The sequence below is a fragment of the Limanda limanda genome, chromosome 17 (genome assembly GCF_963576545.1).
Source record: "Limanda limanda chromosome 17, fLimLim1.1, whole genome shotgun sequence".
Taxonomy (NCBI): Eukaryota; Metazoa; Chordata; class Actinopteri; order Pleuronectiformes; family Pleuronectidae; genus Limanda; species Limanda limanda.
Genome location: NC_083652.1, coordinates 11,198,663 through 11,211,378, shown reverse-complemented (window position 1 = coordinate 11,211,378; position 12,716 = coordinate 11,198,663). Strand labels below are relative to the sequence as shown.

Here is a 12,716-nt window from a genome sequence, read left to right as displayed (position 1 = left end):
CATGTCTTCACAAACCAACTCTCATCCAGTGTGAACTCCACCTCCTCCACCACGACCGACTACGCCCTGCGCCTGGCTTGGTACAGTGCAAGCTTAAACACCTGGCCTGTTGGCAAGTATCAATTCCACGAAAGGATCTTTACAAGGCTAAGATCCAGATCATTGACTCTTAAAATTGGAGAAAGCCTCACTGACAATTCTTGATAATTTTGTTCTTGGAGCAGATCTGAAAAAATCTGATATCTGAACAGCTCGCTCCTGTACCCTGTTTGGTCACACAGAAACGAATGGCCCTGGACCTGCTGCTTGCAGAAAAGGGTTATGTGTGTGTACTGATAGGAAGTTCTTGAAAGACATTTTTTCCAAACTGCCCCTGGTGGCTGGGTGACCAGTGCCCTCTCCACCTCTACGCACCATGACATGGCTGTAGACTCTGAAAATTACTGAATAGATCATCACCAAGGCTCGGAGGGAGGAAAACATGCCTCATGCCCCCAGCTGATCTGATGAGGATGAGGACGGGTTTGCACTGGATCGGATGAAGGGTTTGCGGAGTGTATGAAATTCCCAGTAGGTGGTCACACCGATTTGAACGGTGTGAAAAGAGGGTCTGTTAGGAATTTCAAACTTTTAACCATAGGTTGTGTCTGAAAGAACTCTTAATAATAAAGCTAGAGGTAGTTTTAGCTAGATATAATGCACATACAAATTAATTTAATAACCGTTGCTGTTTAGTGCCAATAATGTATCTTTTAGTTGTCCTCATAATTAACTTCTTGGATATTAAAGCATATTTTCATTAGCTGTATTCAACATCAGACAGAATTCAAGGAGCTGTCCTTTCTGGGGCAAAGTCACTATGACATTGTTTAGTTTCGAGGATGCGAATGTTTACACATTCACAGTCAAGATTGTTTTGATGGAGCAGACACACAATAACACAATAATAGGTTCTCAAACCATAATGAATGACTCTTTTCATAAAGGCAGAAGGGGAGGTAGGAGCAGTGGGTCAATAACATTACCTTATACAAATCATTATTTTCAACCTTTCGCTTATCATATTCAGTATTTGGAATTTGCTAATAATGTTTGTACGTCACAAGGATGGCCAGTCTAACAGCTGTCCTGATAGGAGAGTCGTAGGTTTGTTATGGTTAAGTTGGTGCAGCCAAGATGGCTGGACCAAGACACTTTCTACTCAAGGCTGAATTACGAGACAACATCAGACTGTCAGGGTAGATAGAGTTGCCCTAGCAACCGGTAGAGTAGCGTAGGTGCATGACGGAGAGCTGCTCCCTGTCACTTCCTGGATTCGGTGACAAGTGGCGTGGGACTGCGGCTGGACCAATAAGGGAGATCCAAAGTGATTTGCGGTGACTCCCCTCCAAATATTCATAACCAATCACATCAATTCTACTGTTATAACTATACACGACTCCTGCTGTTCGGGGCCATTTTCATCTTCCTACTGCTAACTTAATTAGCATAGGCTGTGATAATTGTCCATAGCTATGAATAACTTTTCATTGTATCTTTAAATAAAACATTTGATTGAACCAAAATCTTGGATCGGCTTCTCTCATTATATAGGATAAAAAAACACGCCTTAACACCATCTGGACGTTAGCACGGATGCTGCTGCATGGATGCTCGGCTCCACGTGCTCTCTCAGTAACTCTCAGTAACTTTTCAAATGTAAAACAAAACCACAGTCCACCGACGTGGACAGAAAACAACTCAAAACACTTTCAGAAATAAAATATAAGTTTACCACAAAACAAATCCAGTCTTTTCAGTTACTTTAGCTCACTGGTTGCAAACCAGAGTCTTTTATTTAGTGCAGGAAGAATTACGTTGTTTCTGATTGGCTCTTGCAACTGTGCTCTCTTAAAGCAACAGTGCACTTTATATAACTTTCAAAACTAATAATAGGAAGAACTATTGTAATACCTTTGATATTCATTTGAATCTGTTAAACATTTTAATCAGATTAAATCATAGATTTTATAACTAATATAAACTTAACTCAGGTAACTTTTAATACTATTTATTCAACTATTTATTCACTTGTTCTTATCATGTTTCTTTTAACCTGGGTTACAGTTATAAGTTTTTCGAAAGTAATGTTAGTTTGCTAGGCTCCTCAGAGTCTTTCTTTGCATTTCATTCTACACTCTTTGACTAACTTAGCACCAACACAGACACACGCATATCTCTTCACCTAGTTATCTCCTCCCCCGCTTCCTGTCGTAAAACCACTTCAAAAGAAGGGGGGCTGTTTCTTTAGGTTGACCAGCGACCATCTTAAAGTCACACAGGAAGGTGCTACCCTTTTGGACAGCCCACATTTTGTGAGAACTCCGATTTACATAGACACACACACACTCACATACACATCATTGTTTAGCTAATACGCTGTAAGAAATTTGTGTTTTTATACTTTATCATATATTAATAATAAATGTTTTTCTTTCACAAATGTTCTTTCATTAATGTTGCATAAATGCATTTTGCCAACCTCTACACTGTCAACAACTCCATAACCTTCACTGTTCATGTTATATAATCTTTAATCGTAAATATTGAGATTTCTAATTGAACTAGGTCTAAATGAGACTGATCTTTACATTTGATTCTAGGGTAGTGCCCCGTCGTTTATAAATTCTAATTAAATCTTAAGTTATTTAATTAATGAAATAAGTATTAATCTTAATTGATAATTGTACTGTTTTTCATTAATTATTTCATTATTCTTAATTGATAACACTATTGTTCTAATTAATGATTGTTTTATTTTTAATAAATTATTTTATTATTTTAATAATCATATTTTATGACTATTATGAATTAGCCAACATCAAGTCTACCTATTATTGAACAACAATGCTATCACTAACACTGCATACACACTCATAGGTCTCTTCATGGGACAGAATTTTGGGGGCAATTTCTCAAACTTCATTTTCACATTGACCAGTAGGTGGCGCTATAACGATGAGTCAATACTGTAAGTCCTGTCCTCACTGGGACTTACACTCTGCTCCTCTGAGTCCCTGTCCCCCTGCTCTACTCACTGCACCACATACAAATATAACCAGTAACTCTGAAGTGTTTATATAAAGATCCCACTGTCCCCTTCTCCCCCATTGGCCCCTCCCTCTGCTTGTGTTTCTGACTAACGACACACCTGTGACAGAGAGCGAGTGACAGATTGCATCTCAGGAGAACGTAGCAAACAAAATGTTCTAATTCAAAATCTATAACTCCCATCTGTGAAATGATAAAACCGTGAGAATCACAAGACTTTGAAGAACAACCAGATATCAGCACGGCAGGATGCACACCGAGGAGAAACCGAACCGCTGTGACCTTTGTGGGAAAGGCTTCCACCGAAAGACGTAGGTGAGGCTGCACATTCATATCTGTCTTGTGTCTCATTTAAATGTTCATTATTTGTTCCGCAGTATCTTGATCTATAAATGCCATTTTATTTGTGCATTTTTAGAAAGAAAGACTCAGAGTGAGTGTGTCGTGTTTTCTTCTGTGATGAAGGTGGAGCAGAGAACTGGTTCAGAAACAAACAGAGCAACCGTTTTAATTGAATTTCCTGTCGTCACATGTTCATGACTCATGTCAGAAGCTGTTTGTTGATGTGTATGAATCATCGCTGGCATCATCGTATTTCAAACAGGTTGAAACACTGTGTGAGTCAAGTTAAACTGGGAACAACAATAGTGTGAACTGGGTCACATTTAAACTCTTCATTAAGCAACTTCATCATAACACATTTCTCTGAGATGAATCACCACCAAACTTCAGAGGCTGTTAGAAACATTAGAAACATAAAGTTAGTCAGGGAGCGAAGAAGTTCTCATCAGTGAATCTGAGTTAAATGCACTTTACCATAGAGTAAAACTGTTGCTGCATCTTTTAAAAGTTAAATCGACTTTTAGAACTGTTTGGTCACACAAATTAAGCAGATCAAAAGTCAAAGTGGAATCTTTCTCAAACCAGAGATATTGACGTGATCAAGGCTCATGGGACAGCTCCTTGTTTTAATGCTCTGATCATGAGGTTTTTATGTTAATGAGTCTGTGACGCTTCATTTTCTTACTTTACATTTGAGTCAGTATTATATACATGATTGATGTGGTTTAATTTTGAATCGTGCATTTTACTCAGTAAAAGTATTTGATCTTAAGAACGAGCTGCTTTCTCTATTCACATTTTAAAATGTTTCAAAGATTTAAAGAAAGCTTCACAAGAGGAAATTCAACCAAGCTGTTGTGCAGTATGAATGTCTAATTATTATTTTTTACACGAACCACGCACAGACTAGCAACAAAGAACTTTTTTACGCCTGCACTGAATCTCACATTCAGGTGATGAGTTTGATTTAAACTGCGTCATTAATTTTAATATTATCATAATAATTATATTAATACCATTTATCTCTGCAGAATTCCTGACATCAACATGGACACCCCAGCCAGAGCCGCCGCAGCCACCGCAGCCGCCGCCAAAGCCGCCGCCGAAGCCACCGCCGCCACCGCTGCAGCTGCCGCCGCAGCCACAGCCGCCACCGCAGCCACAGCCGCCGCCGCCACCAAAGCTGCCGCCGCCGCCGCCGCAGCCACTTAAGGATCGTCGTCGTCTTGGTGTGGGATCATGTGAACATCTGAGCAGTGACATGTTACCAATCTGCTGAATAAACCTGAGAAGCTGTTTGTTTAAAACCAAGTGTCCTGTTCATTTCATCTCTGAAACTCCGTCACAGTTTCTGTAGATCATGTTTTTATTTTGTCCAGACAAGGTTGAACTGGAGCAGAATCCAGAAACCCTCCAACACATAAACCTCCAGAAATCATGATGCATCACGTTTGGACTTTGGGTTAAAATACATAAGATATGATATGTTAGTGATCTTAAAGAGGTTCTTGTTTTTATTATGCTAAGCTAACAGACGACGGACTGCAGCTTTATATTTACACGTAGACTCCAGGAAGTGATGCCAATGTGCTGCCTGAAACCTGCATTCTCAGTCTGACCAGCAGAGGGCAACACAAAGAAGTCGGTTTCTAAAGAGGTCTATGAGGTTTCATAACTGATTTAGATCTAAAAAATACTGATTAATTATTCACATGTCTGATTCCTCTAGAAAAATAACACACTGAAGTTCTCACCAGCTTTATGAGTATTTCTCCTTCAAGTTCATATTCAGGTGAAGTTTTAAGTTTTCCTCTGAATCGAAATGTGTACCACACACACAGGTCTGTGGAGTGTACATGATGATATAGTCAAATTTTGAATTCTGCGTTTTACTAAGTAAAAGTATTTGATCTTAAGAACAAGCTGCTTTCTCTTTTCTTCTCAGTCGATCCTCTTTCGGTTCAAAGGTTCTAGAAATAACATGAAGAGCAGGTAAAAGAAGTTCAGAGCAAAACCAGTCAGAGCGAAAGTGAAACAGCAGGAAAGATAAATAAAGTTTAGCAACATTGGCATGAGTCAAACACACACACACACACACACACACACACACACACACACACACACACACACACACACACACACACACACACACACACACACACACACACACACACACACACACACACACACACACACACACACACACGTGAAATGTTCCAGCTGAGGTAATAAAATATGATAACAAAACACTTCTTCAGTGATAAAACTCGGCTGGATGTTCCCCACACGTTCCTGTTGGTGTGAACGAGTCGGAGCCGACAACCTGCTGCTGCTTCACAAACTCTAACTACACAACTTGTCCTGAGGTTGTTCGATGGCGTTGGTATCAGACGCATCAGGACTCTGGAATTGATCACATTGACAGTATAACATTTTGAGTTATCGGCTTGTTTCATGAAAACAGAGCAGACTCTTCCCTCGTGTGATGCAGTAGTGATGTGATCGTAGATTCATGTAGAAGTCGTTCTTTAAAAAGATGAAACACCTCGTTAAGCTTGTGTGGAGTGAAACGTCAGCCGTGGGTTTGTGGGAAAGAAACCTGGGAATAAAAAAAAATGCCATAGTTTTCCTGAAGTTATAAACCTGCTTCTTATCTGACCCTGACGTCTTTGAATGATCTTCTTATCGCCGCCAGCAGTAAAAAACATGTCCTTTCTGAGTGTAAACGAATGTGAAAGTTGGATGAAGGTTTATAAGGGCTGCTCCCTAAAAGTTCTCATGAGGACTCACACACTGACTGTCGGACACTCAGGTACGTGAACACTCACATTGTTTCTCCAACAAATCTGGTTTTACTGTAAATATCTCTGTAAGGAAGGAAGGATATCTGCATTATCCCCGAGGGGCCATTTGTTTTACAGCCAGCGGTAAAAGAAGAAGATCTTCATCCGTGTTCGTCTGATGAAAAGTTTGTTCTGAAACCTTCCGTGGAAAAAACAGATTCATGTGTTCAGGCCTAAACCTGCAAAAATCTGAGTTCTGTTAAATCATGGGAAACAACTTTTTAATTAAGTCAGGCCTGGAAAACTCTTTTATATGCACAGAAGAAGAAGAAGTGATCTTTAGTTCATCACCGTGGAAACATCAGCAGCAGTTAAAGTCTGTCTGCTTCAGTATCACCGGCCAGTTCCAGTGCTCATGTTTCTGATCAGCTCGGTTTGAATGATATAAAAACAGATTGATTGACAGACATGATTACATTACATTTCATTTAGCTGACGCTTTTATCCAATGCGACTTACAATAAGTGCATTCAACCCCGAGGGTACAAACCAAGAACAACAAGGATCAAGAAAGTACAATTTCTTCAAAAATAAAGCAAGACTACAAAATGCTATAAGTAAGTGCCATTTCAGTGCTACTAAATTGTTAGTTTAAAAAATTGTTAGTAATTTTTTTTTAATTTTAATTTTTTTTATTTTTATTCAAGGTATAGTCGGAAGAGGTATGTTTTTAGTCTGCGGCGAAAGATGTGTAAACTTTCTTATGTCTGGATGTCGATGGGGAGCTCATTCCACTGGTAGCCAGTGAAGGGAGTTCAGTAGTGTGAGAGAATTTACGTTGGTTAAAAATCAGTCGAGCTGCTGCATTTTGAACGAGCTGCAGAGGTCGAATGGCACTAGCAGGTGGACCTGCCAGGAGGGAGTTACAGTAGTCTAGGCGTGAGATGACCAGGGCCTGGACCAGAACCTGCACTGCCTTCTGAGTGAGAAGGGGACGTTTCCTCCGGATGTTGTACAGCATGAATCTACAGGAACGTGTTGTTGCAGTAATGTTGGCTGTCAGGGAGAGTTGGCTGTCGAGTGTCACATGTCACACAGATATTGAACACTGTCATCACTGGGTTCGGTGATAGTGACGGACCAGTACATGTTGTGATATATAATATTATCATAATAGTTATAATAATACCAGTTATCTCTACAGAACGACTGACACCAATATGAAGTGGGCTGAAGACATCATCACCCTGCCCAGTGACATCTTCCGGCTTGGACACGATCAGCCGAAAAAGGATCATACCTACCTCATGTACCACGGGACCACCAGGGAGTGCGCCAGAGCCATCAAGGAGTCTGGTTTCCGAAGGTCCTCGGGGGGATGCTCGGCCCTGGTGTCTACCTCAGCAGAGACCTGAAGAAAGCTAGCCGTTATCCCCTTAATCACCCTGAGCATGATAGGGCCGTCATTAAGGTCGTGGTACTGGTTGGAAAAGTGATCGCCATCAATCGCCAGAAACACCCACTTCAGAAGACCTGGCACAACCAAGGGTATGACACCGCCTGGGTGCCCCCCCACTGTGGGATGGTGCCGAGCGGACTGGAGGAGGATTGTGTCTGGGATCCGGCTCGAATCAAGGTCCTTCAGGTCATCAACCCGACTTCAGACGACGCTGAAGAATCGTCTTCGTCTTGGTGTGGGATCATGTGAACATCTGAGCAGCGAGACGTTACCAATCTGCTAAATAAACCTGAGAAGCTGTTTCTTGAAAATCAAGTGTCCTGTTTATTTCATCTCTGAAACTCCGTCACAGCTTCTGCAGATCATGTTTTTATTTTGTGCAGATGAGGTCGAACTAGAGCAGAATCCAGAAACGCTCTAAAACATAAACCTCCAGAAATCATGATGGGTCACGTTTGGACTTTGGGTTAAAATACATAAGATATGTTATGTTAGTGATCTTAAAGAGGTTCTTGTTTCCATTATGCTAAGCTAACAGACGACGGACTGCAGCTTTATATTTACACGTAGACTCCAGGAAGTGATGCCACTGTGCTGCCTGAAACCTGCATTCTCCGTCTGACCAGCAGAGGGCAACACAAAGAAGTCAGTTTCTAAAGGGTTAGGGTTAGCAAGTGGGGTAGCCCCCTTTTCACATTTCAAAATTTTCCAAGATTTAAAAAAGGCTTCAAAATAGGAAATTCAACCAAGCCGTTGTGTAATAATAATAATATTATTTCAGATTTTTCTATAAAAATAACGCACTTTAGTTCTCACCAGCTTTATGAGTATTCCTCCTTCAAGTTCACATTCAGGTGAAGTTTTAAGTTTTCCTCTGAATCGAAATGTGTCCCACACACACAGGTCTGTGTTTCAAATATGTTTATTGGGAAACCAATCACATAACAGAGAAATTAATAGTCGACAGTTATGTTTCCTTTGTTTTTTACAGAAGGTGAAAAAGTAATCCCTGACAAAAAAGACTAATGACAAAAAAGAACAGTAAGTAAACAAGCAATGCCCTGCATCAACAAAACAGATGAAACAAAAAGGACAGGACAAAAAAGAAAATAAAAAAGACAGCAGTGTGTCAGCAGAATCAACATGCCATTGTGTTGTAAAACTTCAAAGTAGATCTACTTTATGATGAAGACCAAATGTCTGGTCTTCCTCTCAGGACATGCAGAGAGCTGATTGGATAAACTTTATTCTCATGTGAAAGGAGGGGTCAAACTTGTATAAATGTAATGTGATTTCATTGTTCATTGCTCTTGCTCGAATCTGTCATTGATTGAGCAAGTTGCCCCCAGCCGCAGCTGGGTAAGAATTAAACACAGAATTGATAATTGCTTGTTGTGTCCTTGGTTTAGAAATTTCCATTACATATCTGACCCTGACTTCTTTGAATGATCTTCTTATCGGCCGCCAGCAGTAAAAAAACATGTCCTGTCTGAGTGTAAACGAAAGTGAAAGTTGGATGAAGGTTTATAAGGGCTGCTCCCTAAAAGTTCTCATGAGGACTCACACACTGTTCGCTGTCGGACATTCAGGTACGTGAACACTCACTTTGTTTCTCCTACAAATCTGGTTTTACTGTAAATATCTTGGTAAGGAAGGAAGGATATCTGCATTATCCCCGAGGGGCCATTTGTTTTACAGCCAGCGGTAAAAGATGAAGATCTTCATCCGTGTTCCTCTGATGGAAAGTTTGTTCTGAAACCTTCAGTGGAAGAAACAGATTCATGTGTTCAGGCCTAAACCTGCAAAAATCTGAGCTCTTTAAAAACCATGGACCTGTTTTATTAGGTTTGATTTAATGTTAATCATTTCAAATCATGGGAAACAGCTTTTTAATTAAGTCAGGGCTGGAAAACTCTTTTATATGCAAAGAAGAAGAAGAAGTGATCTTTAGTTCATCACTGTGGAAACATCAGCAGCAGTTAACGTCTGTCTGCTTCAGTATCAGTATCAACTTCCTGAGGATCTGGTGACACCTGCTGGTTAAAGGAAAAAGAGTTTGAGAGGCAGCAGAACAAATGATTTTAGTTTGAATGAAGAAGCTGTCATTTGATATTATTTTTTGGGGGGGGGGTCATCACACACAGATATTGAACACTGTCATCACTGGGTTCGGTCATAGTGACGGACCAGTACATGTTGTGATATGTCGTCAAATCATTTTTTTCATTTTCGGGCTTCAATCCTGTGAAATAATAATAATAAAAATACCAATAATCTCTGCAGAACGACTGACACCAACATGAAATGGGCTGAAGAAGACTTCGATCCGCCCTGTGGCAGCTCTCGGCTCGGACTCAATCAGCCGGTTAGTGGTCAAGCCTACGTCATGTACCACGGGACCACCAGGGAGTGCGCCAGAGCCATCAAGGAGTCTGGTTTCCGAAGGTCCTCGGGGGGGATGCTCGGCCCTGGTGTCTACCTCAGCAGAGACCTGGAGAAAGCTAGCCGTTATCCCCTTAAACACCCTGAGCACGACAGGGCGGTCATTAAGGTCGTGGTACGGGTTGGAAAAGTGATTCGCATCGATCGCCAGAAACACCCACTTCAGAAGACCTGGCACAACCACGGGTATGACACCGCCTGGGTGCCCCCCCAATGTGGGATGGTGCCGAGCGGTCTGGAGGAGAATTGTGTCTGGGATCCGGCTCGAATTGAGATCCATCAAGTCATCAACCCGACTTCAGCAGACGGCGAGGACGAGGATGATGCTGAAGAATCGTCTTGGTGTGTGATCTTGTAAACGTTTGAGCACAGCGAGATGTTACCAGTTTATTTTTAGCTTATTGGATATATTGGAAAAAAACTACATTCATACAATTAGTAAAATCTTTTAAATAAACCTGAGAAGCTGTTTGTTGAAAACCAAGTGTCCTGTTCTATTTCATCTCTGAAACTCCGTCACAGTTTCTGTAGATCACGTTTTTATTTCGTCCAGACGAGGTCGAACTGGAGCAGAATCAAAACAAATCAAATCAAAGTTTATTTTCACATGCACCAAATAACTTAGCATCATCAGAGCAGCTACGCAGTAGAGGGGCATTACATGATAAAAAAAACAACATAACATATAACATAGTAACATATAACATAGTAACCTATAACATATAACATAGTACAACAATCTAAATTTAAATGAAGGGCTAGCAGCAGTTTACAGGGTGAAGGATTGAGGAATATTAAATGAAATAATATGCATATATGTGTAGTAAGTAAGTAGTAAGTGTAGTTGTATGAGTGGGGGAGCAGAATGTACATGGTAACTGTTCAGTGGGTCAGTTTTGCTGGTTCAGAAGCCTTACGACCTGGGGGAAGAAGCTGTTTGTGAGTCTGGTAGTCCGTGCTCGGATGCTCCGGTAACGTCTGCCAGACGGCAGCAGTGTGAGAATTCCACAGCCTGGCTGGCTGTGCTCCTTTATGATGTTCCGGGAGATGGCAGCCGATGATCCGCTCTGCTGTCTTCACCAGCCTCTGCAGGGCCTTGCGATCAACAGCAGAGCAGCTACCAAACCAGGCAGCAGTGCAGTCTGAGAAAAGCACCTGTAAAAGTTTGTTCATGTTTTTGCAGACATGCCAAACTTCTTGAGTTTAGTAAAGTTTAGTAACATTGGCATGAGTCACACACACACACACACACAAACACACACACACACACACACAAACAAACACACACACACACACACACGCACACATACACACTGAAGATAAGGTGAGTTTCCGTTTGAAACACATAAAGATGAGTTCATCTCTTTCATATGAAGATGTTTGAAGTCACATGTGGTTGTTGACAGAAAGTGAAATGTTCCAACTGAGGTAATAAAATATGATTAAAAAACACTTATTCAGTAATAAAAAGCTCAGAGGGACACGAAGACAGAAACATTCACCTTGACTGCTCAGACTGGGGGGAGGGCAATCAGAAATTTGGGTTTGCCCCCATTTCACATTTGAAAATTTTTCAAAGATTTAAAGAATGCTTCAAAATACGAAATTCAACAGAGCCGTTGTGTATGTTGTGCAATAATGCTTAGGAGTGATATCATAAGATGGTGTGCCTTAAGGCGTTCAATAAATCTGGTTATCAAAATAAAATATAAAACATTAATATTTAAAATATTAATATTGAATCATAACTTTAGTTGATTTAAAGATCTCTCTGGGCACCACCCTTCACAGAAGGGAAAAGATAGCCAATTTATTGATTAAGATCAGTCTCATTTAGATCTAGTTCAATTAGAAATCTCAACATTTACTATTAAAGATGATAAAATGAACAGTGAAGGTTTATAGAGTTCTTGACAGTGTAGAGGTTGGCAAAATTCACTTATGCAACATTAGTGAAGGACATTTTTAAAAGAAAACATTTATTATGAACATAATAAAGTATAAAAACACAAATTACTAACAAAACTTACTAACTAACAAAGATGTGTGTGTGAGTGTGTGTGTGTGTGTTTATGAATGAGGGGCTCTCAAAATGGTGATTTAACAAAGAAAGTCACACCTTCCTGTGGGCTTTAAGATGTCCCCTAAGATAGCAGCTTCCCCCCCTCCTTCTGGAGTGGGGACGTAGTTAAGTAGGTGTAGAGATATGCGTGTCCGTGTAAATGCTAATCAGATAATGGAGAGCCTGCGTAGAGCGTAACTCACATTAACTTTAATTTAGCTTGTAACTACAATAACACAACACGTATCAAGCTTATTAACACCACACAGAATAAAATACACAGTCTTGCTTAGTCTAGTATAATTATTAAGCCCAGTATGTTACCAGTCCTCAGAAAGGGAGAAAGTTGCTGTAGTTCAGTGAGCAGTTCGTCCTGCCGGTTGTGTGAAGTCTTCTGGCTCATGTGGTCTCTGCTTCCGCGGTTCTGTTGAGCTGTGATGCTCTTGGTTGTTGAATTTCTTACCTGCAGGACACAGAGTCGCTGCTAGGAGTTTGGTAGAAGCTTGAGATGCGTGGAGGTTTCCTTGAAGAGATGAGT

At 40.6% G+C, this 12,716-nt stretch overlaps 1 pseudogene; it reads left to right on the top strand.

Annotated features, from left to right (window-relative positions):
- The first annotated feature begins 6,174 nt into the window (after positions 1–6,174).
- On the top strand, positions 6,175–10,596 carry LOC133023232 (uncharacterized; annotated as a pseudogene).
- Positions 10,597–12,716: the final 2,120 nt, after the last annotated feature.